This window comes from Plecotus auritus (genome assembly GCF_963455305.1).
Source record: "Plecotus auritus genome assembly, chromosome: 9".
Taxonomy (NCBI): Eukaryota; Metazoa; Chordata; class Mammalia; order Chiroptera; family Vespertilionidae; genus Plecotus; species Plecotus auritus.
Window position 1 is genome coordinate 47,566,818 of NC_137783.1, and position 25,198 is coordinate 47,592,015.

General features: G+C 44.9%; 1 pseudogene across 1 annotated transcript; it reads right to left on the minus strand.

Moving 5' to 3' along the window:
* Window positions 1-1,092: 1,092 nt before the first annotated feature.
* LOC308233507 (histone chaperone ASF1B-like) lies at window positions 1,093-22,871 on the minus strand (annotated as a pseudogene). The gene is made up of 2 exons: window positions 22,718-22,871; window positions 1,093-1,594 (listed from the first exon to the last, which is right to left on the minus strand). The product of its transcript is annotated as a histone chaperone ASF1B-like (transcript).
* Window positions 22,872-25,198: the final 2,327 nt, after the last annotated feature.

Here is a 25,198-nt window from a genome sequence, read left to right on the forward strand (position 1 = left end):
AGATGACCTTCTAGACGTAGCTGGGGCTGTGAGGGGCTGCAAGAGCCGGCTGGGGCTATGAAGGCTGGCCGAGGCAGCTGGGGCTGTGAGGGCCGAGCCCCTTGCACGAATTTTGTGTATCAGGCCTCTAGTTTCATATAAAAAACCATTAATACACAAATTGTAATCACCAATAGCATCCATGTAGCAGTGAAGGGACAGGGAACATGGCAGAGTATGACAGGGGAAGGAGGTTTTCAGGGTCCCTACTGTTTCCCATGCCTGCAATCTCTCTATTACCTGTGAGAACATGAGGTCTTAGCAGAGGGCAGATCAAGGCAGCCAGGGGCAGTGGGGCCTGGATGCTGACACAGACAGACAGAGCATGGTAAGCTGCTCCAACATGCCATCTCCCCATAGAGGCAGCCTCCAGGGAAATCCAGACCCAGTAAGGAGGTAACAAGAAGGTGGCTGTGACTGAGAGGAGAGTCAACCATCATTCCTCAGCATCTTGCTGATTACAATTTTAGAAACAGAGTTTTTCAGGGGCTGCTGGATTGAAAATACCTAAAAATTGTTCTGGGAAAAGGAAAGAAATTGTATCCGAGTTTACTTTCTAACCCAGATTCCTCGTGACTCCAGAAAGCTGGGTAGATCTACTCAAATGTTTGGGAAGGGAAAGAAATGACAGAGCCTTTGGCCCAACAGGGCTGGAACCATTGATCAAGAAAGCCTCAAGGCCAGGGAGGTCTGTGGGAAGAGCTCTGGGTCAATGGTACTTATAGGGGAGCATGGTAACGCAATGGCCTATGTGTGGAAGAGAGAAAAGACACAAGTTAGAGAGAATTAAGAACTAAATTACCTGCTTTTCATAGGCCTGGGCAATAAAGGTGAGATAATCCTTCTGGACTGAGGCTGGGAGAGACCGTAGGCCCCATCTTTCCTCAGGGACAAGTTTGACAAGCATGAATGTAGTTGACAGCCCAAGTCCTCCAGATGGCCCCCAAAGGACTCTCCAGGAGGCCTGACTGCCCCCTCCAGATGTGTTGGGAGACAGGCCTGTAGTCCTAGCTGGGCCCAGGTAGGGCCTGGAATCCCCCAGTTAGACCCCAGTTAGATGCAGCCCATGGAGTTCTCCGGAAGGAGGCCAGGGATGCATCCAGGGAGCCCCAAGCTCTTGACAAGGATACAGTTGATGGGGAGGCTGCTGCTTAGGGTGGGGTTCTGGTTCTCTATGGCCTCCAGCCTGTCTGAGTTGTTGTCCCAGTTGATATGGAAACGGGTCACCCGGGGTTTCACAGCCAAGATGTTCCTTTGGAGCTGAGAGAAGTCTGGCCTTGGGGGTGGGTTCTCCCCCAACTCTGGGTCAGGGTACTCGTTGATGTAGTAGCCCACACAGGTGAACTCTTGCCCATGGGAGGTGCAGGTGACAAGGATCACAGTCACACCAATGGCGTCGCTCTCAGGGACGAGGGATGGGTTGGGAGCATCGGCCTGAAAGAGGAACGTGTCTCCCTGCTGGGATAGGACAACAAGCATGGAGTCTAGGATTTGACCAAATTCCTCTCAGCTGAGCCAACATAAATGATCTTCCACTCTAGGTCTTGGCCATCGCCTCGCCAGGTCCAGGCTCAGCCGAGGCTGGGTCCTATGGGTCAGCATACAGCGTTGCCCACAGAACCTCCTGCCGTCTCTGTTGGTGGACTGAAGTGCCCGATTACCTTATGAAGGACTTGGGAAACAAAGTTCACATGACATTTATTATCTAGGCCTTCCCGACAACCTGCAAGATTTTCATCCTGGACCAATTTAGGAGCTAAGAATGCAGGACTGATTCTTCTCAACAGCGTACCTTTTACTATAACTCTCAGCTTTTCCTTCTTCCTTGGAACACTCTGGGCACGGCCTAGTTGTGTTTTGGTTTGCAAACACTAAGGCTTTCTAGCAAAAGCCTACGGACTCTTTTGTGCTCTGTTGACAACCTTCTCCTCTTCTCACCCTCAACTTCTTCCCACAGTCTCATTCACACCCAGGCTTAAATTACCACCAATAAACAAATGCTTATGTCCAGCCAGACATTTCCTCTAAACTTCAGACTCTTATTTTTCATTGTCTACTTGCCATCCCCTTTTAGTTGTCACACATAAGGCAAACTCAGCCTGCCCCAAACTAGCCTTGTCTCAGCCACCAACCTGATGGATTGCTTTCATCACTATGTCTCTTTCAGCACCACCAACCCTTTCTTTACACCTGAAATGAAAAATCTTTTGGAAATGCAAATGTGCTTAATGACTCCCTGTGCTCCTTGCTGGCTAGCTTGGGCAGGGTCTGGCCCCTACTTCTTCTCTAGCTCCACTTGGCATCAAGCACTCCCAGTCTTGCCCTGCTCAGCTATTCTCTTACTGGGCAGTCCCTCTCCCACCACAGGGCCCTGGTTCCTGATGTTCCTTCTGTCGGGGACTTTCTTTCTGACATTCTTTAACTAGCTAAGTTCCTCCTTTTGCTTCAGAGATCATTTCTTCAAGGAAGACTCTCCTAGGTTGCCTGTATCTATATAAAATCCTGCTGTTTTGTCTACAGTCTCACTATAGTATGAGACTATTACCTCTTTGATGCTCTTGTCACTGTTGCAGTTTTACCTTTGCTGCATCATTACTTGATTAGCGTGTGGTTTTCCTCAGCAAATTGTAACCTCAATGAGGGACAGTGTGTTGTTGATCACCACTGTATCCCAACTGATGTCTGGGGATGGTGTCTAGAATAAGGCAGGCATCAAGTACATATTTATTGAATGAATGCATTCTGATGTATTTCTTTCCATTTGTTTCCTCTCTCTGCCTATTTTTTACGTAGCTGTGTTCACATTCTCTACATAGTTTTGTATCCTGTCCTTATCCTTTGACTATTTTGTCACAAGTGTTTTCCTATGGTATTGCAAATATCTCCAAGACTTATATACACAATGTAGTTAATAATAACACTCATCCAACCTACCTTTCTGAATTGAGGCATCATAATAAAGTATGTGAATGCTCTTTCTAAACCACATGTACATATGAGACGTTATTTGCATTTAAAAGGAAATGTGGGTGAAGTTTGTCCCTGCTGCCCTCTCCATCCTTGGGCATTTTTTTTTCAGTGCCCTTGTTCTGCTTGGTCACCTAGTTAAGGTCTAAAATAACTCATTAACTTTAATATGCTACCAGTCCAAGGAGGTTTGCATTTTTTTAAAGACTTCTAAAAGAAGGGCACTCATTCCAAGTTGATGAAGTTTGGGGGCTGGGAAAGCACTCAGGATATTAATTTATCATTGATTCATCCTTCACTCATTCATGTAACACTCACTGAGAGTTGGTCATGGGCCTGGCACTGTGCTGTGTACTGGGTGTGGAGATAAAAGCCCAAGTCTCAGCTTCAGTGGGCTAAAGGTCAAGTGGGGGGACAGATAACTAAGTGATTACGATGAGAACATTGCTATGAGGAAGATGTGCAAGATGGTCATGGAGGGCTAAGAGTACATTCTGCGCAGAAGAAACAGCATGTGCCAAGCGGTGATTAGGCTGGTGGGATCGGTAAGGCTAGAACCTAAGGGGCTAGAGGACCTGGCGTGCCACACGAAGGACTTTAAACCTTATTGTGATGGGGAGTCATTCAAAAGTTTGGAGCATGTGGCAGCAGTGTGAAAGATTGATTAAAGGAAGATTCTCGGGCCTAGGTGAGACTATGGGCAGGGAATACCGGTTCAGAAACTACTACAATTAGCCAGGAGCTGAAAAATGTCTGAACCTGGGCACTGGCAGCGAGGTAGAATGGGAGGGTACAGATGTGGGCAGATTTTATGGAGACAGGATAAACTTGGTGCCAGGCTGAGGGTATAAGGAGAGTATCATTTGGTTTAGCCTCCTGGCTTCAGACAGATATGATACTGCATAATTTTACAGGAGTTTTCACCATAAGTGATTTTCCTAAAGCCATATCTAGTAGGTTGCTAATGAATCCAGAGTTACTACTGGTGGACTTTTAGGGATCAGTATCTACAGGGCAACCCAGACCTGCTGATGACCTCAGTGGCTCTGTCCACTCAACTGGAGAACTTCCCTGTCACCATAATCACCAAATGATGATATCATCCAAACCTTCAGGGGTTCATGATTTTTTTTTAAAACACCCCAGGTCTATTCAGCCCTGTGACAGTGGTTCCGAATCCAGGATTTTTCCCAGTTCTGCTAGATACTGTCAGTAAATTAGTGGATTGGCCTGTGGATTATAAGGGGATCAGCAGACACTAGATCTGGTTAATTGGCTTCTGGCTTCCTAGACCTAACAAGTGACTTCCGGCATTTGAGCAGATCATATGTACTTAGTACATAACCAAGTTCTGTAAGCAGAATATGAAAATGAAGTGGATTTTGTAAGAACTCTGGTATGGGGTGTCCAGTCCAATCCCTTCATCCCCCTTTTCTGTGATCTGCAAATTGCCCTTAATTTCTCTTATAAACAAAAACAGTCTCTTTAGCTCTCTCTCCAGAGCATGTGTATAAGCTGGTGTCACTGCCATTGGTAAGCAGGACACGATAGCTCCAGTTTGGTTTTTCCATAATTAGCTTGGTGACAAGGGTCAGCTCCAACCTCGGGTTTTCTCTGATTCCTCACTACACCTGCACAGCCTTTACCACCAGAAGCTGAGAGGCTCAGCCAGGGAAGCTTTAAGCTCTTGAGTGCTGGTGGATCCTGCTGGGGCTGGATATATATGTGACGCTAACAGCTATTGATCAGATAACTGGTCTTCTCCACTGGAATTTGGCCACTGTTCCTGGCCTTAGATGGCTATTAAATTATGCCAGGATGCCCAGTGGTGAGCTTATCAGAAGTTCTTCTTTGACAACCCCTTTCTTTATTTTTTTAAAATTGATTGATTTTAGAGAAAGAGGAAGAGAAAGTGGGGGGGATAGAGAGAGAGAATTTGTTGTTCTTGTCACTTATGCATTCATCAGTTTATTATTGTATGTGCCCTGACTAGGGATCAAACCTTGGCATATTGGGACGATACTCTAACCCAGTGGTCGGCAAACTCATTAGTCAACAGAGCCAAATATCAACAGTACAACGATTGAAATTTCTTTTGAGAGCCCAATTTTTTAAACTTAAACTTCTTCTAACGCCACTTCTTCAAAATAGACTCGCCCAGGCCATGGTATTTTGTGGAAGAGCCACACTCAAGGGGCCAAAGAGCCACATGTGGCTCGCGAGCCGCGGTTTGCCGACCACGGCTCTAACCAACTGAACTACCCGGGCCAGGGCTGACAGCCCCCTTCTTGTAGCTCCTTCAAGTCAAGATTTCCTCAGACACTTACCTCAGCCTTTTCTCCTTGACTGGACTCCTTCATGGCTAAGAGAATGGGGGAAAAGGATGGAGACACAGGGTGGGATAAATACTTTGTTTAGAACATCAATAAAAAATGGTGATCCTCCAAGTATGTTTCTCCAATCAGCAACTTCAGTATCACCTGGCACTTGTTAGAAGTGCAAATTAGCCCTAACCAGTTTGGCTCAGTAGATAGAGCGTCGGCCTGCAGACTGAAAGGTCCCAGGTTCGATTCCAGTCAAGGGCATGTACCTTGGTTGCGGGCACATCCCCAGCAGGAGGTGTGCAGGAGGCAGCTGATCGATGTTTCTCTCCCATCGATGTGTCTAACTCTCTATCCCTCTCCCTTCCTCTCTGTAAAAAATCAATAAAATATATATTTTTTTAAAAAAAGAAGTGCAAATTATCAGGCCCCACGCTAGAATATTAAAACAGAAACTCTAGAGGTGGGGCCCAGCAATCTGTTCTAACAAGCCCTCTAGTGATTCTGTTACATACTCAAGTTTGAGAACCACTGATCTGAGGCTTTGATTCTCAGACTTCAGTATACTCCTGAACCACCTGGGGAGCTTCTTAACCATAACCTGGTTGAACAAAACTGGATTGGGGTCTGGGAAACTGTATTTTTAGCAAGTTCCCTAGGTTGAGAATGATTGATCTAAGGCAGTGGTCGCAAACTCATTAGTCAACAGGGTGGCAAACCTCAGCTCGAGAGCCGCAGTTTGCCAACCACTGATCTAAGGAATTCATCTTATCAATTACTTGAGTCTTCTGGGGAGGGAGCAGACGGGGCTGTGGAGATGTCTCTTCAAGTTCCAAATGCCACCTGTTTCTGAAACCTCTGGGGAGCTTGTTAGAAAAGCAGGATCTGAGGATCAGATGTATTGAACCAGATTCTCTGGGCCTGAGGCCCTGGCCTCTACAGTCCGAGTTCTCTGGGTGATTCTTACACATGTGAACATTTGATAAACCATGAGCAACAGATTGGCAGATGTTCTTAATGATGGATGCACCTGAGGAGTTTTAACAATGACCTCATATGTATGTGAGCCCCACCTCCAGAGAGTCTGATTTAATTGGTCTGGGCTGGGGCTTCAATGTTTTTCACAAATCACCCCCCACCTCCACTCAAGTGATTTTAATGTGTAGCTAGGGTTAAGAATCATCAGGTTAAAGGATGATGCCGATCTGGGAAGGGTCAGGAAACAGGAAAAAGTGAAGGAGTGCCAAGGAAATAATTGGTGGAAGCCTGTGTGGGAGGCTGTTTAGAAATGTCAAGTTGGAAGTCCAGAGGAGATAGAAGTCTGGAAGAGGCCCCAGGTGGGAGAGTAAGTAGGTTAGCTTGAGTGGTGTGGAGCTGGTGTAGGAACAGGTTAGTGTATTAGTTCCCTACTGCTGCTATAACAAATTACCACAAACCGAGTGACTTAAAATAACACGAATGTATTATTTTACAATTCTGGAAGTCCAAAATGGGTTAGCAGGGCTATGCTTTCTAGAAGCTCTAGGAGAGCCGCCGTTTCTTTGCCTTTTCCAGCTCCTAGAGGCTACCCACATTCTTTTGGCTCATGACCCCATATCGCTCCGACATTTGCTGCTATCGTTACATCTTCTCTCATTTTCACTCTCCCATTTCCCTCTTATAAGGATCCTCTTATACATTGTGATTACATTGGCCCCACCCAGATAATCTAGGTTAATTTCCCCATCTCCAGATCCTTAACTTAATCACAATCTGCAAAGTCCCTTTTGCAATGTAAGCTTAGCATATTCACAGATTCCAGGAGTTAGGATGTGGATATTCTTAGGTGTCATTATTGAGCCTACCACAGCCTGCCCTCTGGCCCCCAAATATTCACATTTATGTCATATGCAAAATACATTCCAACATCCCTTCGAATCCCAACCTAACCGTGCAGGGGTCCTCAAACTACGGCCCGCGGGCCACATTCGGCCCACCGGGGACATTTATCTGGCCCGCCGGGTGCCGCTGCCTGTCCTGCTTAGTAGCCGTCTCGTCCCGGGCCTGCAGTGCGCATAGGAATTTGTTCATAGTTTTTTTTTTTAAACTATAGTCCGGCCCTCCAACTGTCTGAGGGACAGTGAACTGGCCCCCGGTTTAAAAAGTTTGAGGACCCTAGAGCATCAACTCAAGGGCTAAAATTTCACCTAAATCTCATCAGCTCAAAAGTTCCAAATCTCATCATCCAAATAATCTAAAGTATGAGTGAGGCATTGTATGTAATCCTTCCTGAGGCCCATTTAAAAACAATCCTCAACCGAGGATATATTTTTTATTGATTCTAGAAAGAGAGGAATGGGGAGAGAGAGAAACATTAATGTGAGAGCATAACATTGACCAGCTGCCTCCTGAATGCGCCCTGACCAGGATGGAACCCGCAACCTGGATATGTGCCCTGATCGGGAATGGAACTCGAGACCCTTCGGTGCACAGGATAATGATCTAACAACTGAGGCACACTGGCCAGCTGGGCCCACTTTCTCTCCATCTGTGAACCTGTGAAACTTAAGAAACAAGTTATCTGCTCCAAGGGACAGGCATAGGATAATAGATCTAGACATTCTCATTCTCATTCAAAAAGGGAGAAAATGGAAGGAAAGAAGAAGTCACTGGTCCCTAGAAATTTCAAAACATACCTGGGAAAACTCCTTAGGTTTTAAGGCCTGGAATAATCCTCTGAGGCTCTGGGCTCGCCCCTTTTCTCTCAGAATCACTCTTCCTTTTTCTTGAAGGGTAACTCCTGTTTGCAGTTGAATAATTTTATCACAGGCTTCCTGCCTGTAGAATGTTGGGAGTCTGACAGCCGTCTTTCATTTTGCCTTCTCTCTGTCCCTTTCAATCCAAGCTGGCAGTGTTTCTACTGCTATAAAATTTTCAGAACCTTGCGGGTCTCCCATGCATGCCACAGGCATTCACTCCTCCACAGATTTTTTCTTGGACGATCCCATCTTTGTTTCTGGATTCTGCTGAGATGGCTGTAGGGATCCATGAGTCACATGCCAAACCTCTTCTAAGAGCTCTCTGTGTGAATGAATACTCTGCTCTTTTTATCCATACAAGGCATAATCAAAAAGTTGTCCAGCCAGCATGCAGATCCCTATCCTCTCCCTTCCTTTCTGTGAAATAAATTAAAAAAAAACATATTAAAAGAAAAAAGTACCCTTGTGATTATATTGGGTCCACCTGGATAAACCAGAATAATCTCACCTCAAGGTATTTCACTTAACTAATCACACCTGCAAAGTTGCCTTTGCCATGTAAGGTAACATTCATAGATCCCAGGGTTTAAGACGTGAACATCTTTGAGAGGCCATTATTCAGCCTACTATGGTTAGCACAGCTTAATAGGAGTGGAAATGGTTGCTACAAGGACAGTGAAGCTCAAACAGAGGTCAAGACCCCCAATCTAGCCCAGCAGGCGTGGCTCAGTGGTTGAGCATGGACCTATGAACTAGGAGGTCACGGTTCAATTCCCAGTCAGGGCACATGCCTGGGTTGTGGGTTCGATCCCCAGAGTGGGGCATGCAGGCGACAGCTGATCAATGAGTCTCTCTCATCATTGATGCTTCTATCTCTCGCTCCCTCTCCCTTCCACTCTGAAATCAATAAAAAAATTTTTTAAAAAAGATCCCCAATCTAGAGTCCAGTCTCTCCCAGGGCTGGGTTGGTCATTGCTGGCGAACTTCGGGAAGCCCTTTGCATGGCTGAGTTTGGTCAACTCACTCTGCCTTGGGATCAGAATGCTTATTGGTGCTCCTCTGGCCTTGGGCTTTCCCCTCAACTCAGAGAGAGGAGATGGGAAATACATTTGTTGAGAGCCCACCAAGCGCCTGGGAATGTGGGACCTTTGACCAAGCCCTCTGAGGAGGGTTGTGGCTTTGCCTACTGAGTTACTGGGAGATTCAGGCCCAGATGCTGGTTCCTCATGGGTGGAGAAGGATGAGGAGGAGAAAGGAAAAGCTGTTCCACAAGCAAAGGAGCCCTGCACTCTCAGTTCTTTCCCCAAGGCCTTGCTCTAGGCCTGGGACTCCAAGGTCCCTCACAGAGCAACAGGGCTTCTTAGCACCCAGGGCCAGGCTTGGTGGTCCCTGCACCCCAGTGGCTACCTAACCTCCTTTTGGGGCAGGCAGATGTGTCATGTTGGGCAGCACCCCTCACTCCCTGGCACCTAGTTGGTGACTCAGACTCACAGGTAAAGCCCAACCTATGGGAAATGACTAAGCATGCTTGGGGAGGGAGGAGGAAGCCTGAAGCTGGACCTTACCCCCTCCCTCTCCCTTAGATTTCTCAAGGGGCTCTGCAGGTGACAGCGTTCCAGGGGTGTCCCACAGCCTCTGCTTTCACTGTGTGTGTGTGTGTGTGTGTGTGTGTGTGTGTGTGTGTGTATGTGTATGCACACACAGTTTAGGACATTTGGGGATAGTAGGCATGCTGGGATCTACCAGACTTCCCCCTTGTCACCTCTGTTCTCTACCGTCTCCTACTTTGCTGCCTTTGAGGAGAGTCAGAAGTTTGTTTCCTGCCTCAGTGAGTCCATATTCTTCAGTATGGAAAATGGAATTGGGACAATGGGGAGCACTCTGCAGACTGCCCAGACTGGAAGCCTGATACTAAATTACAAAGGCTCCATGTAAAATTCACAGTTGGTCTATCTTTGGAAGGTTTGATAACTATAAAAAAAACATTTTATTTATTTATATTTTTTTATGAGAGAGAGAAACATCAGTTTGTTTTTTCACTTAACTGTGTATTCATTGGTTGATTCTTGTATGGGCCTTGACCGGGGATCGAACCCAAAACCTTGGTCATTCGGGACACACTCTAACCAACTGACTGAGTAACTTGACCAGAGCCTCCTATGATAACTTTTAAACTTTGTTCCATTTGCAGGTGCTATGCAAATGGAAAGAATACATGGTTACCTGGGAAGGAAGAGAAAAAGAATCCTTTTCCATATTAGTCCTAAAGCAGTTCCTAAAGTTAGCTATTGACGGGACAAACGATGGAGTCCCTATTGGACGTGAGGCACTGTGCTACGTTCCGGAGACTTGGCATGGAGCACACTGTGTCCTTTTTAAAAAAGCATTGGAATGACATTGGCTAGTAAAATTATACAGGTTTACTCAGGGAGGCCTTCCTGGACATGGTGCTGTCCAAGCTGAGGCGTGAAGGGCACTGGGAGTTAGCTGGGGGAGGGGAAGAAAATTCCAGGCACAGGGAACATAACAACATGTGCAATGACCGCAGGGGCCATAAAAACTTGGCTACCTCCCTGGCATTGAAAGCAGTCGCTAGGTTCAGAGTGCTGAGTTTGGTTGGAGTGTAGGAAAAATAAAGTCAGAGAAGTACAGCCGGGTCATTAAGTGTCTTATAAGCAAGTTTAAGGTCAGTTAGCGGTCACTTTGACAGAAGGTGTAGAGCCCTGGGGGACAGGGATTAATAATAACTCACAGGTACTGGAATCGCTCTTTTGTGCCAAGCATTAGAATCCTTTTACATGAATTACCTCACTCAATCCTCCAACAAGCCTGTGAGAGATTTACTATCATCTTTCTCTGTTTTATGAGTGAGGAAACTGAGGCTCAGAGAGGTTAAGTTCAGTGGGAAATCTACAGGGTCACGCAGGAAATAGTACAGATGTCTGGGCACACAGCTAGCCCAGGGCAGAGCAGGTGTCTCTCCCAAACCTGCTCAGTCTGCCATGCTACTTCCCCATCCACATAGAGCAATAGTTCTCAACAGGGAGTGGTGGTTTTGTCCCTCAGGGGAAAATGGGCAGTGCTGGAAGCACCTTTGGTTGTCATGATTGGGAGGATGCTACTGGCATCTAGTGGGTAAATAACATCCCACAACGCACAGCAAACAATTATCTGGCCCCAAATGTCCATAGTGCTGTGGTTGAGAAATCCTGAGGTAGAGAATAAGCTGAAGAGGGCAGGCACAGGGAGGTAGCCAGGGGGTGTACATGAGCGTTTTGAAAGACAGAGGGGTCAGCTGTAGCAAAGCCCAGGATGGACTCAGCACATCCTTTCCCCCGGTTCCTGCCGCTCCCCACCTTTGGAGTTCAGAGCAAACAGTTAATGAATTATCCTGGAGTTATCTAGAGATAACTCGGAAGAGCTTCCTATCACTTAACAGGCCCAGGACTGTTACGGGGTACTTGCCAAGATGGTCACCTCCTTACAGGTGTGTTCTGACAGGACAGGGCTCCCAGCGCTGGTCCTGCAGACACATGGTACCTGAGCCCAACATTTTGGGTCAATGCATAAGTGCAATGAATGAGAACATCCAGCAACCAAGAGACCAGAGACCAAGAAGTATGTTAGTAACCCTTATTGCCCGAGTCTGCTATTCTCACAAGTCCCTTGGTATTCCTTCTGCCTGGGCCAGGAGAGGCCATCTGGAGGGTTAGCGTCTGCTCACTGACTGAGCACACCAGCGAGGAGCTCTCACTTGTCTTTCTACCTGTGATCTCCAGAATGGGTGCAGATCTTTTTTCTTTTTTAATATATTTTATTGATTTTGTTACAGAGAGGAAGGGAGAGGGATAGAGAGCTAGAAACATTGATGAGAGAGAAATATCGATCAGCTGCCTCCTGCACACCCCCTACTGGGGATGTGCCCGCAACCAAGGTACATGCCCTTGACTGGAATCGAACCCGGGACCCTTCAGTCTGCAGGTCGACGCTCTATCCACAGAGCCAAACCGGTCAGGGCTGGGTGCAGATCTTTACAGGAAGTATATAAAAGCTCATAGGATGCCGCAAAGGCTTGCCTTAATTTCCAGGATTCATTGTGTTGAGCACTTGGATCCCTGAGTGCTTTCCATTCTGCAGACTTCTGGGTTTCTAATCTTTAGCTGAACTTTGAACTCTTCCCCTCCTGGTTCTTGTCTGGCTCTCTGGTTTGACCCTCGACACCTGAGTCTCTCCTAATTGGGTTTTTCAACATGCCCTGTCCTGGGCCCTCATGACTCATCAAAGTCTTGCCTTAGTCTTCCCTCTTCTAGCGTTTTGTCTTTCCCGCAGTCTAAGGCCTGAGAATAAGGAACAACTGTCCCTAGGGCCTAGGATCTCAGGAAGAGCCAACTTTTCCTACATCTGTTAGAGTTAAATTCTTTCAACATCCCACATTACCCAAAGTGTCCACATGGAACTTTTGTGAGATGTTAATAGATATAAAATGGGACAAAGGGTTTTGTAGCCAAATAAGTTTGGGGAATGCTTTGTGAGGTTAGTTGATTTTCTAGAACAAGACTTTCCAGAGTCCTTGAAGTGCTATGGATAGGATAAATTTCCAGTAAGGGGATAAACCCTTGGAGCCAGATGTATTTGGAACTAGTAATTTTTCAAATTTTAATAAGGTAATATGGTGAATATGCTATTTATTCCATAGCATCCCCAGCAGATTGGGACTGGCCCTGTAATCATACATTTTGTGCAGCAAAACATATGAATATTCACACTAAATAGGTTAAATAAAGAAAATGAACAACTACACATCTATTTGGGTCAGGTTTTGCTGTGGAGTTTATGAAAAAACAAAACAAAACAAAAATGTCATTTTTAGGAATTTTTAGACTTCAACATTGTGGATAAAGGATTGTGGACCTGTGTATGATATCCCCCAAATATATTTGACCACAGAATCCCTTTACCAGGGGCATCCAGCAGGACTAGCATTCTGTAATCTCTTTAGGACACCCTGAGCTAGTAGTCTATAATCCAGCCTTCCCAGGAGTTAGAATGCCCTACAGTCCTTGCCAGCCACCCACATTAGCCTTATCATCTCCCGTGATGAGCAGATGAGATGGGGATTTTGACAGTTGAACAAAGTGGAAGAGGTTGAGAGCACTGAGCACTGACCACAAATAGCAGATCTGGCTGGGGAATCAGATGCTCAGCCTTCAGGCCTACGTGCAAAAAGGGCCAGGAAGGAGAAGAGCACGGTACTGATGTGGCTGATTGTTTCCTTCTTAGCATTCTTCACATTTCTTGAGTTTTTCTCCTCTATTGTTTTCTACTGCAAGGAGTTGCTGTGGTGAGGGGTGCTGAGGAAGGGAGGCAGGCCCAGGGGTGATGCTCATCCTTGAGGGCAAGACACCGAGGCCCTGGGAAGACAGCCTCTTGTTCTGGCCTCCGTGTCCAGCTCAGAGCTGAGGTGGGGTGGGCGGGGTGGGGTGCATGCCCAAGGCCAGTGTCTCCCGGGGAAGGAGGAGGATGTCGAGTTTCTGGAGGATTTCCAGGAAGACTTCCTGCTCTGACAAAAACAACGTGAGCACAGGAGAACACTCCGGGGCCTATGGGGAGGGAATCATGGACTGAACGTTGGCTCTGGGGATGAGGCTGGTGCAGAGAACAGCCAGGGGCGGAGGAGCCTCCCTCCCATCACCCGGCTGCGTTCCTCTGGCCAGCTTGGGAGCATTTCTCCACGGAGGGGGACAGGTTGGGGTCTGGAAGGGAGGAGCGGTAACTTTGGAATCCGCCCTTTTCTTCTCCACTCTGCACTTAGTGTAATATTTCATGGAGGCCTGGTCCACGGAGGGTAGGGGTTGAGAGTGGGCAGTGTGGACTAGGAGGGCTATTTGCAAAAGGCCTCAAATACAGACCTTAATGTTTGGGGTTATGTGTCCATCCCAGAACTCCATAGCCTCACTCGCGGATCAGCAGAAGGTATGCCTCTCCAGCTTGTCCCATTACCAGACCATGCCAACTGAAAATAGAGGGCTACAAATTATTATTTTCATACAGCTTATGAATTGCACCATTATGTTGCATTATGTTGCAGTATGTGTGTATGTGTATAGTGGAGGTGTGGTGTCACAAGCTTTAATTTACTAAGTATAGACATTTGAAGTAGACCACAGTCTTAGTAACTTTGTTTTGACATTAAAGAACACAAACACATCAGGCCCCTTAACAATGGAAGCGGTAAACATATTTTTTAAAATGATAAAATGGACGTATCCCTGCCCTATCTGCACCTCTAAGAAGGATAAGGGAGCTCCAAGTAGGAGGCCCAGAGAGCCTGTGTCAGCTGGTTGCTTGGACACAGAGCTTCAAGGACAGGGTATCAGGCCTGCGCTGGGCTCTGTGGAAGTCCTTTCGTGACTCCTAATAACCCTGGTTTTATTTTCATATGCATCGCTCTAGCGCCCTCTGCTGGGCTGGGGGTGAAAGGAGACCAAGGATGAGGACCTTGGTGTCAAAAGGGACTCCAAGAAGACAAGCTCAAGGTCTTCTATGCCACGCTTTGGGCTTAAGAAATTGTTCTGGCCCTAGCCGATTCGGCTCAGTGGACAGAGCATCAGTCTGCGGACTGAAGGGTCCCAGGTTCGATTCCGGCCAAGGGCACATGCCTGGATTGTAGGCTCAATTCCCAGCAGGGGGCGTGCAGGAGGCAGCCGATCAATGATTCTCTGTCATCATTGATGTTTCTATCTCTCTCTCCCTCTCCCTTCCTCTCTAAAATCAATAAAAATATTAAAAAAAAAAAGAAAAAGAAATTGTTCTGTTAGTGGTGCTGAGGAAGGGAGACAAGTCCAGGTCTGAGGGCAAGATGGCTGAGCCCAGGGAGAAAAATATTCTGTTGTTGGGTGGGGAGTAATGACCCAGTTTCTTCTCTTTTGCTTCTTGCCTCCATACAGTGACCATAAAGGGCCTGGCCTCTCCGAGGAGGGCAGCCATCCTCCTCTGCAGCTGTTTGGGTCACGAACTCTCCAAACCAGAGAGAGGGAACAGGAAGGCTTGCTGGGGCCTCCTGTCCACACTTGAGTTCTCTGATGCAGTTTTTACGAAAGAACCTTCTTCCTGGGGCATGCGGGAGCCTTACCCAGACGGTCCATAAAAGTGCTTCTTCTTGCCCATGTGGCATTTTATCCCTGTGAGGTAGATGGCAGCAGTCAGGCCCCCAAACCCTTCTCTGAACAGATTGGTGACCAAATGGGTCCCAGTGACTATTTGGGATAAAAATAACCCGCGGGAGCCCACAGCCTGGTGCAGCTGCCATGGCCAGTGATGGGGGCTGGTGTCAGGTTATTGGGAGAATAGAACTTTTCGGTCTGGCGAAGGTTCACATCAGACAGACAGGTTTTAGTTGTCACGAGTAAAGCAGTTTATGCTCCCACGGCTTGCTTTCCCCCTTCACCATTGCACATTTAAACGGTAGGAAAAGCAGCTTAGTTTCATATGGACTAAGAACACTTATGTGTGTTGCCCTGGCCAGAGTTGCTCAGTGGTTAGAGTGCTGGCCTGTGCACCGAAGGGTTGAGGGTTCCATTTCCGGGCAAGGGCATGTACCTGGGTTGCAGGTTCGATCCCAGCCCAGTCAGGGCATGTGCATGAGGCAACCAATCCATGTGTCTCTCTCACATGGATGTTTTTCTCTCTGTCTCTTTCCCTCCCTTCCACTTTCTCTGAAAAGCAATGGAAAAAATATCCTCGGGCGAGGAGTGACCAAGAAAAAAAAAAAGAACATTTCTGTGTGACGTTTGGTAGCCAGTGGTAGCAGCCTCCCAAAATTCTGTCCTCGTTCTCTTGTTCTGTATGTTGCCAGGGTCTGTGGAGAGCTGGGGCAGAGCCAGCCCTTTAGGTCCCTGAGGCAGGTGTAGGAGTTCCTGAAGCATGCCCTCCTCCAGTCCTGTCCCAGGCCAGCCTGGCTGGGTGATTGGCAGGTCCTGGTCCTGGCTGTGGATTTCACGGGACAGACATGGCTTACTACAGGAGGGCGGTTGGTTTTTTTTTCAGTCAGCAGTAAAGAGGAAAAGCAGATTTGTAATCATTGGAAAAGCTCGTTTGTGGCGCAGCCTGTGTTTAGGAATCAGGCTTGCACCGACGGAGAGAAACTGGATTGTTTGAGAAAAAAAGCTTTGGTCTCGCAGTCAGAAGAGTAGCAGAAAAAGAAAAGGTAACTGAGGGGCATACATTTTAATGTATTTATTGTGAAATAAAATGGAAAACCCCATACAAACAAAATGTATAGCTGATTATTTTAAGGCAAAATCGCCCAGGTTAAGGCATAAATCTGTGCCAGCCTCCACAAAGCTTTTCCATGTACCCGTCCCAGTCACAACCCCTGCTCTTCTCCCAAAAGTCTGAATCAAGATGGATATTTGGGAGAACAGGCAAGACAGATAAACCCAAGCTAACTACTTTTAACAAATGGGCTCATGAATAAGGAGATACTTTAATTGTTCTTGGATTGAAGAGGTGACGAAGGCTCAAGAGATTTATCAGAGGATGAGAGGCTGAATCTCAGCAAGTGAATTGCTTTCTTTTCTTTTTTCTTTTTTCTTTTTTTTTTGGAGAGAGGAAGGGAGAGGGAGAGAGAAACATCAATGTGAGAGAGAAACATGTGCCCTAACTGAGAATTTAACAGGTAACCTCTTAGTGCATGGGACAACGCTCAATCAACTGAGCCACACTGGCCTGGCAAGACCAGGACTTTTTTTTCCCTTTCTTTCTTAATTGCAAGTGAATTGCTTTGATTCCCTGAGAGTGAGTTTAGGCCCAGAAAAGTAGGCCCTCTCCAAAACAGACTGGGAGGAGACATGTGCAATGTCTAAAGTTAGCAAATGGTTACTATCTGGAATGTACAGGAAATTCCTGCAGATCAATAAGAAAAAAGACCAGCTATCCAATGGAGAAGTGAACAATGGCTAGATTAGGAAAACAGAAAGGAAATCAGAATGGCCACCAAGTGTGTGAAGAAAAGCCCTAAGTACTCTGAGCAGCACAAATTAATGCACTCTGTTCATAGGCAAAAGTTAGACAAGTCAGATATTACCTACCAAGTGTTAGCAGGGATGTGGGGAGAAAGGAAACCTTGTTGGTTGGAGTATAAACTTGTAGATCCATTCCAGAAGCCATCTGATTTTATTGCATGAATTTATTTATTATCTTTAAATTTATTGCTTGATTTTTAGGGGCAGAGAGTGAGCAAAACATTAATTTGTTGTTCCACTTATTTATGCATTCACTGGTTGATCTTGTATGTGCTATGACCGAGGATTAAACCTGCAACCTTGGTGTATCGGGGCAATGCTCTAACCAACTGAGCTACCCAGCCAGGGCTCTATTTCATGAATTTAAATATGCTGTTCTCAAAGAGCCAGCGATGCCGCTCCTGTGTATATTGCCTGGGGAAACTCTCACACAGGTCCCTAGCAGGAGATAAACAAGCACGTTTGTCTGGGGGTTATATGTGGAGGCAGCCTAAGTGTCCTTCACCGGAGAAATGAAGACGTGAAATGTGTGAACACATGCTTGGCAGGACTGTGCAGGAGGCAGATACAAAGCACCAGATATGCTGAACCACACACTTTTAAAAACATGTGTCATGTAAAAAGAAAAACTAAGATCTACAGTATAATACCATTAATCTAGGCTAAAGTTACATCTATCCACAAAAGAGTACTGTTTATCTTTTAGGAATGTCTATATACCTGAGGACATGTATTAAACACATTCTAGTGATTGCCTCTTATGAGGTGGGGAGAAGGATGAAGAGATAGGGGGACAAATGGGAAAAAAATAAAAGAGGACACCTACTTAGCAATAATGAAATGATGTGCCATGAACTGAAGACATCTGTCCAACTTATTCGGCTCAGGGAGGACACAGCGGGCAGGATTTATTTGACCAAAGCAGTCTTTGGGGAGACTTCGTCTCTATGTGATTCCCAGAGGCAGTGTATGGAGAGGCACATGAGGGAAGCAACGTTTAACCTGAAGGCAGGAGGTAGAAAAGTGAAAGAAGGCACTATACATGGAGGGGAAAGAAAAGAAGAGACTTAAGGAGCAGGTGAAATTTGTGAAAACTTATTTGTCTACCTGCCTGGTGTTGCTCAGTGGTTGAGTGTCAACCTAGGAACCAAGAGGTTACCAGTTCGATTCTGATTCCCGGTCAGGGCACCTTCCCGGGTTGCAGGCTCACTTCCTAGTAGGGGCTGTGCAGGAGGCAGCTGATGGATGATATTTCTCTCTCATCAATGTTGCTATCTCTCTATCCCTCTTGATTCCTCTCTCTCTAAAAATCAATAAAAACATATTTATTAAAAAAGAAACTTATTTGTCTAAATGTAATGTGGTATCCTGGAACAGAAAAAGGACAAACGTGTGTGTGTGGGGGGGATGGTAAAATCTGAATAATGTTTGTATTTAGATTAATAGTACTGTACTAATGTTAATGTATTAGTTTTGGAAAACGGACCATTTTTAGGAGTATGTAAGGTAATTACTATTAGGGCAAGCTGGGTGAATGTTATACAGGGATTCTGTACTAACTTTGCAACTTTTCTGTAAATCTTAAATTATTCCAAAATAAAAAGTTAAAAAAAGAAAGTAAAGTCAGCTCCAGCCCAAAGACATTGAAAAATAAATAAATATAGGTCAATATATCAATCAGGTATCTATATATATAAAAGGCTAACATGCAAAGTGTCCCTGTGGGAGTTTGACCAGGAGACCAGGAGTTCTATCGCTCGCTATGATGTGCACTGACCACCAGGGGGTGGCGGAGAATGAAGGACGGCCCCGGCCAGCAGCTGGAAGACCCCAATTCGTCCTGATCGTCGGCCAGGCCTATGGACCCTACCATGCATGAATTTCGTGCACCAGGCCTCTAGTATATAATATACAAGATGTGTGTGTACGCACGTGTTTGGTTATATATGTGTGAATTTTAAAGTTTGGAAGAATTTATGCCAACATGTTATTATGTTTTTATTGATATATTTAATATATTTTTATTGATTTCAGAGAGGAAGGGAGAGAGAGATAGAAACATCAGTGATGAGAGAGAATCATTGATCAGCTGCCTCCTGCACACCCCACACTGGGGATCGAGCCCAAAACCTGGGTATGTGCCCTGACCAGGAATCGAATGTGACCTCCTGGTTCATAGGTCGACGCTCAACCACTGAGCCAGGCTGGTTCTCTTCTTTAGACTTGTTTGTATTGTCTGAATAGTTCACGATAAAAATGTGTAAGTGTTATAAAAATACGAAGAACAGGTGCCAGGCTCAGAAGACACCTGATGTCTTGCACAGATTCCAGCCCCTGCTGGGTCCTAGGCTCATCCTTTCCCAGCGCCAGGTTCAAACCAACTCCTGGAGATGAGCAACTTTCCTCTCCCTCTGCCAGGCCCTCAGTCAACAAAAATGTGTGGGCCTGCAGGTGCTCAGGGGAAAGCTTGGTGCTACTATTAGTGGCCAGAGAGCTCTGAGTGTGTTTGCATGTCTGCCTGTTACTGTGCAGGCGTGCAACTGTACAGTATGGACTCTATGTATCACTGACAGTATTTATTTTTCCTTTCCTTTTAATTTTTAGTATTTCTTAATTACAAAAGTTATTAATATACTTATTTGTACTGTAACAAATACAGAAAATATGAATATATAAACAAAAATAGAAACCTTCCATATATGGCTCAAGGACTTTAAAAAAAATAAACTTTTTTTAAGAGAACAGTTTTAAGTTCTCAGAAAAATTGAGTGGAAGGTACCGAGATGTCCCATATATTCCCTACCCCCACTCAAAGACTCCTCAGCTATCAACATCCCACACCAGAGTTGTACGTTTGTTACAATTGATGAACTTATACTGACACATCATTATCACCCAAGTCCTTGGTTTACATTAGGATTCGCTCTTGGTGTTGTACAGTCTATGGGTTTTGAAAAATGTATAACATGTATCCATCATTTTCTTATCATGCAGAGTAGTTTCACTGCCCTAGAAATCCTTCATGCTCTGCCTGTTCATCCCTCCCTTGACATTTTTCACATCAGTACTGTATATATTTGTCATTCTCTTGAATGGTTACATAGTATTCCACTGAATTATATACTATAATACAGGCATCTGCTAAAACAGATGATGCATCCATGAATGCACTTGAGCCTGTATCTTAGTGCAGTTATGCTATTTCTGTAGGATAGATTCTTTCAGTAGGATGTCGAAGTCACACAGTATTGCATTTAGCATTTTGATAGAGCTTGCCCTCTAAAAGCATTCATTCATTCAACAAATATTTACTGAATTTTGTCAGACATTTATGAGACCCTGAGAATTCAGCTATGAACAAAACAGACACAGTTCCTAGTGGAGGACATTATCACTAAAGAAGCACACAAATCAATATATCATTGCAATTGTGGTGATTTCTCTGAAGGAAAAGAACAGGGTTGTTGGAGAATGTAGACAGAGGGACCTAATTTATTCTGGGTGTTCAGAGGCAACCTCCATGAGGCTGGGACTTAAAGAATGAATAGGAATAGGCCAGGAAGACTGGGAGTCGGGGCTGGGGTGGTGGGGTGGGGAGCATGACTAGGGGAGAAGGAGGCTTTCAGACAAAGAGAAGGTGTGTGTGGAGGCCCTGAGGTAGGCAGTTGCTGAGTTGGAGGAACATGTGGGCCAGTATTGGGGAGAAAATCTGGAAGCGAGGCCAGAGAGGAAGGCTGGGCCCGGCTGCCCTTGGCCCTCTGGGCTGCCTGATTTACAGTCTCCCAAAAGAGCCAGGAGGGTTCTATTTCCTGCGCCTTTGAGACCACCAATACTTAGAGGTGCTTTCTTCCCTCCATTCTATTACTCTGTGACATCCTTTGATTGTGGTTATCCCTTGATTTTCAATAAAAGCCCGTTTGAGATGTGTGTAGCAGCTCACTTTGAGATTGTCAGATTCAAAATGCACATTACATTTACTTCACAACATTAACCAAATTCCCCAAATCCCTGTGCATCCCAGTGTTTCTTCTATTTTAGGACTTAAAGAATGAGAGAAATTTCCGGTCTCTGCAAAATCAATTTGTTCATCTAAAGCAAACGGTGCTTGCTCCATTCAGCTCACATTCCGGAAGCTCCCTCTGGGGGTCCTGGGTCCTGCCTTGTTGGACCCAGTGACATGCAAGGCCTGAGAGGGAGGGAGGGAGGGTGCTGGGAGGCTGGGCTTTCAGATTCATGCTTTCCAGTTCCACCCTCCAGGCGGTGGGTGCTGTCTCATGGTACCAGCCCTCAGTCTGCGTGTGTCCTCTGGGCTCCCAGTTTCCTGTGACAAAGCTGTCATCGAGAGCCCCCCACTCTGTTCGATTTTTCCTATTTGTGCTCAATAAGTACTTATCAAATAGATAGTGAATGATTATTAGAAAACATCCAAATTATGGTACATGATTCAATGGAATGCTCTGAAAGTATCAAAAAAGAATGAGGTAGATATATATTTGCTGATATAGCAAGATATCTATGAGCTGTTAAGTGCAAAAGCACGTTACAGAACACACATAGTAGGGTCTTCTTTTTCTTTTTAAATACTGTATACACACGTATACACATACATATATGGAAGACAGCCGCCTTTTTATTTACACATTTCTGTATTGTCTGAATTTGTTACAGGGCTCAATTGTGTTACTTTTGTAATTAAAATGAATGAAGAGTGAAGGAACAAGTTACTTTTTAGAGTTCTCAGAGGGGTGAAGGGAGAAGGAAATTCAGTCCTTAAAATTTCTTCCTCTGACCTATTTTCCAAGTCTGAGATCTGTTCTTTCGACTTGTAATTGAACAACAATAATAAAAACATTCCCCCAAAGTGTTCATGATATAATAAAGAAAAAACAAACTCAAAACAGTCTGATCCCATTTTTTTGGAGGAAAAAGGTCTGAAAGAAAGTGGCTGATGGGCTAACCCTGGGTGTGCGGTGGATTAGGGGAAACCTCTACTGCTATTGCTTGAATATTTTACAACATGCATATGTTTCTTTTACTATCAGACAATAATGAAGGCTTAATTTTATTTTATTTTATTTTTACTATTTCCATATTTCCTTTTAATTTAAGATTTATTCATTCGTTTAACAAATGTTTATTGAGCAACAGCTATCGGCCTGACACAATATAGGAGTTTTCCTTAAGGAACTCACAGCCTGGTGGGAAGACTCACAAGACACACTGTGATGTGAGAGGATGTATGCACCAGTTCAGTTCAGGCATGAAGTTATGAGGCATCCCCCTGGCGGGAGAGCGAAGGCACGACCAGGGCAGGCTTCACAGAGGAGATGTTGCTTATACCCTGAGACTTGAAGAATGAGAGGAGTTTGCCAGTTGGAATAGGTGAGGAAGGGCATTCTGGAGAAAGAGAATACCTTGTATACTAGTAAAAACACCTTTTATAAAAATATGGAGGAATAAACGTCGGTGTGGCAGAAGCATAGGGGACATGGGAGGAGATGGGCTGGAGAAACAGACATCCTGGGACTAGTAAGAAGCCTCTGAAGAACTTGTATGAGATATAGTGCGGGCATTGTTGCCCCATTTAATAGTTGAAGAAACTGAGTAGCAGAAAGGTTAAATGACTTGCCTAAGGCTACATAGGGGATGAGGCCAAGTTGGAAGATAGTTCTGGGGTTTTTATGCTTCTGGCCACAGTGCTTCCTGGACCAGGCCCCATCCTTAAGAGCCTTCTGATGTTCTGGCTTGAACCCCTCCAAGTTGCTAGCAAAGAACAGCGCCATCCTCACAGTAGGCTCAGACCACACTGGCCACACTCTTGGCACACCCTTGTACCAAAAGCCACAGGAGAGCTTCCTCCAAGAGAGCTTTTCCTAGAAAATGGCATGTACACACTCAGTCTTGATGTTGGTGGGCACCCCTCAGAAATGATGGAAGAGGTAGATTTCCTGGCACCCACCTGTCCTGAGGAGCCACTTTCCACCCTTGCTGCCAGCATGGACGTGGTACTGGGGCCACCCAGACAGAGATCCATGGATGTAGGAGGATCCTACATCCTCCAGAGCTTTATGCTGCATATATGCTTTGGAATCAGAAAGATGACTCTCAAACTCACTCAAATGGCTAAAATGAAAATACTGACAATTCCATGTGTTGACAAGGATGTGGAACAACTAAACTGTTTGGCAGTACTTTATAAAGTTAAACATATTTCTAACTAAGAAGAATGTCCAGGGCAGTATTATTCAAAATGGCCTAAAATTGGAAAAAACCTAAATATTTATCAACAAGAGAATCGATAAATAAGTTGGGTGGTATCTTCATAAAATGGAATACTATTCTGCAATAGAAAGAAAAAACTTATACAACAATGTGGATAAATTCTAGATACACTGTATTGAACAAAAGAAGCCATATATAAGAGAATGACTCCATTCATATGAAGTTTAATAATATGTAAAAAGGATCATCTATGAGAACAGAAGTCAGCATGTTGGTTACTTTGGGAGCAAAGGGCAGTGAATATTTGCTGGAAAGGGGCATGAGGGAATTTTTGAGAGTGATGTAAATGTTCTAATCTTGATCTGGAGGTGGCTACATGGGTGTATACATATAAAGGGTATATAAGTGATAGCTCAATAAAGAACCCAGTGCTACCATTGTGACACTCCTGGGCAAGTTACTTAACATTCCTGTTCCCCTTGCTTATTTATAGAACAGAAATAATAATACCCCTGTCATGGGTGGGTTTTAAAATATATATATTTTTATTGACTTTAGAGAGGAAGGGAGAGGGAGAGAGAAATAGAAACCTCAATGATGAGAGAAAGTCATTGATTGGCTGCCTCCTACATGCCTCACGCCAGGGATCGAGCCCACAACCCAGGCACGTGCCCTGACTGGGAATTGAACCATGACTTCCTGTTCATAGGTTGACACTCAACCACTGAGACATGGGTAATGGGTAGTTTTTAAATTAAAATCATATTTTATTGTAGTAAGAACACTTAACATGACACTATGCCCTTAACAGATTTTAAGTGTACAATACAATACTGCTAACTAGAGGGACAAAGCAGATCTCTAGAACTTACTCCTTTTGCCTTATTAAAACGTTAAACCTGTTGATTAGCAACTCCCCATTTCCCCCTCCAGCCTGTCCCTGGCAACCACTGTTCTGCTCTCTACTTCTATGAGTTTATTTATTTATTTATTTTTAAATAAATCTTTATTCAGATTATTACAATTATTTCTCCTTTTTCCCCCCATAGCTCCCCTCCACCCAGTTCCCACCCCACCTTCTGCCCTTACCTCCCCCCCCACTGTCCTCATCCATAGGTGTATGATTTTTGTCCATTCTCTTCATGAACCCCCCATACCCCTTTCCCCCTGAGAATTATCAGTCCACTCCCTTTCTATGCCCCTGATTCTATTATATTCACCAGATTATTCTGTTCCTCAGGTTTTTAATTCACTTGATTTTTAGGTTCGCTTGTTGATAGATATGTATTTGTTGTTCATAATTTTTCTCTTTACTTTTTTCTTCTTCCTCTTCTTTAAGAATACCTTTCAGTATTTCATATAATACTGGTTTGGTGGTGATGAACTCCTTCAGCTTTTTCTTATCTGTGAAGCTCTTTATCTGCCCTTCAATTCTGAATGATAGCTTTGCTGGGTAGAGTAATCTTAGTTGTAGGTTCTTGCTATTCATCACATTGAAAATTTCTTGCCACTCCCGTCTGGCCTGCATAGTTTCTGTTGAGAAATCAGCTGACAGTCGTATGGGTGCTCCCTTGTAGGTAATTAACTGTTTTTCTCTTGCTGCTTTTAATATTCTCTCTTTGTCTTTTGCTCTTGGCATTTTAATTATGATGTGTCTTGGTGTGGTCCTCTTTGGATTCCTTTTGTTTGGGGTTCTGTACGCTTCCTGGACTTGTAAGTCTATTTCTTTCACCAGGTGGGGGAAGTTTTCGGTCATTATTTCTTCAAATAGGTTTTCAGTATTTTGCTCTCTCTCTTCTTCTGGCACCCCCATAATTCTGATGTTGGTACGCTTGAAGTTGTCCCAGAGTCTTCTTACATTATCTTCAACTTTTTGGATTTTTTTTTT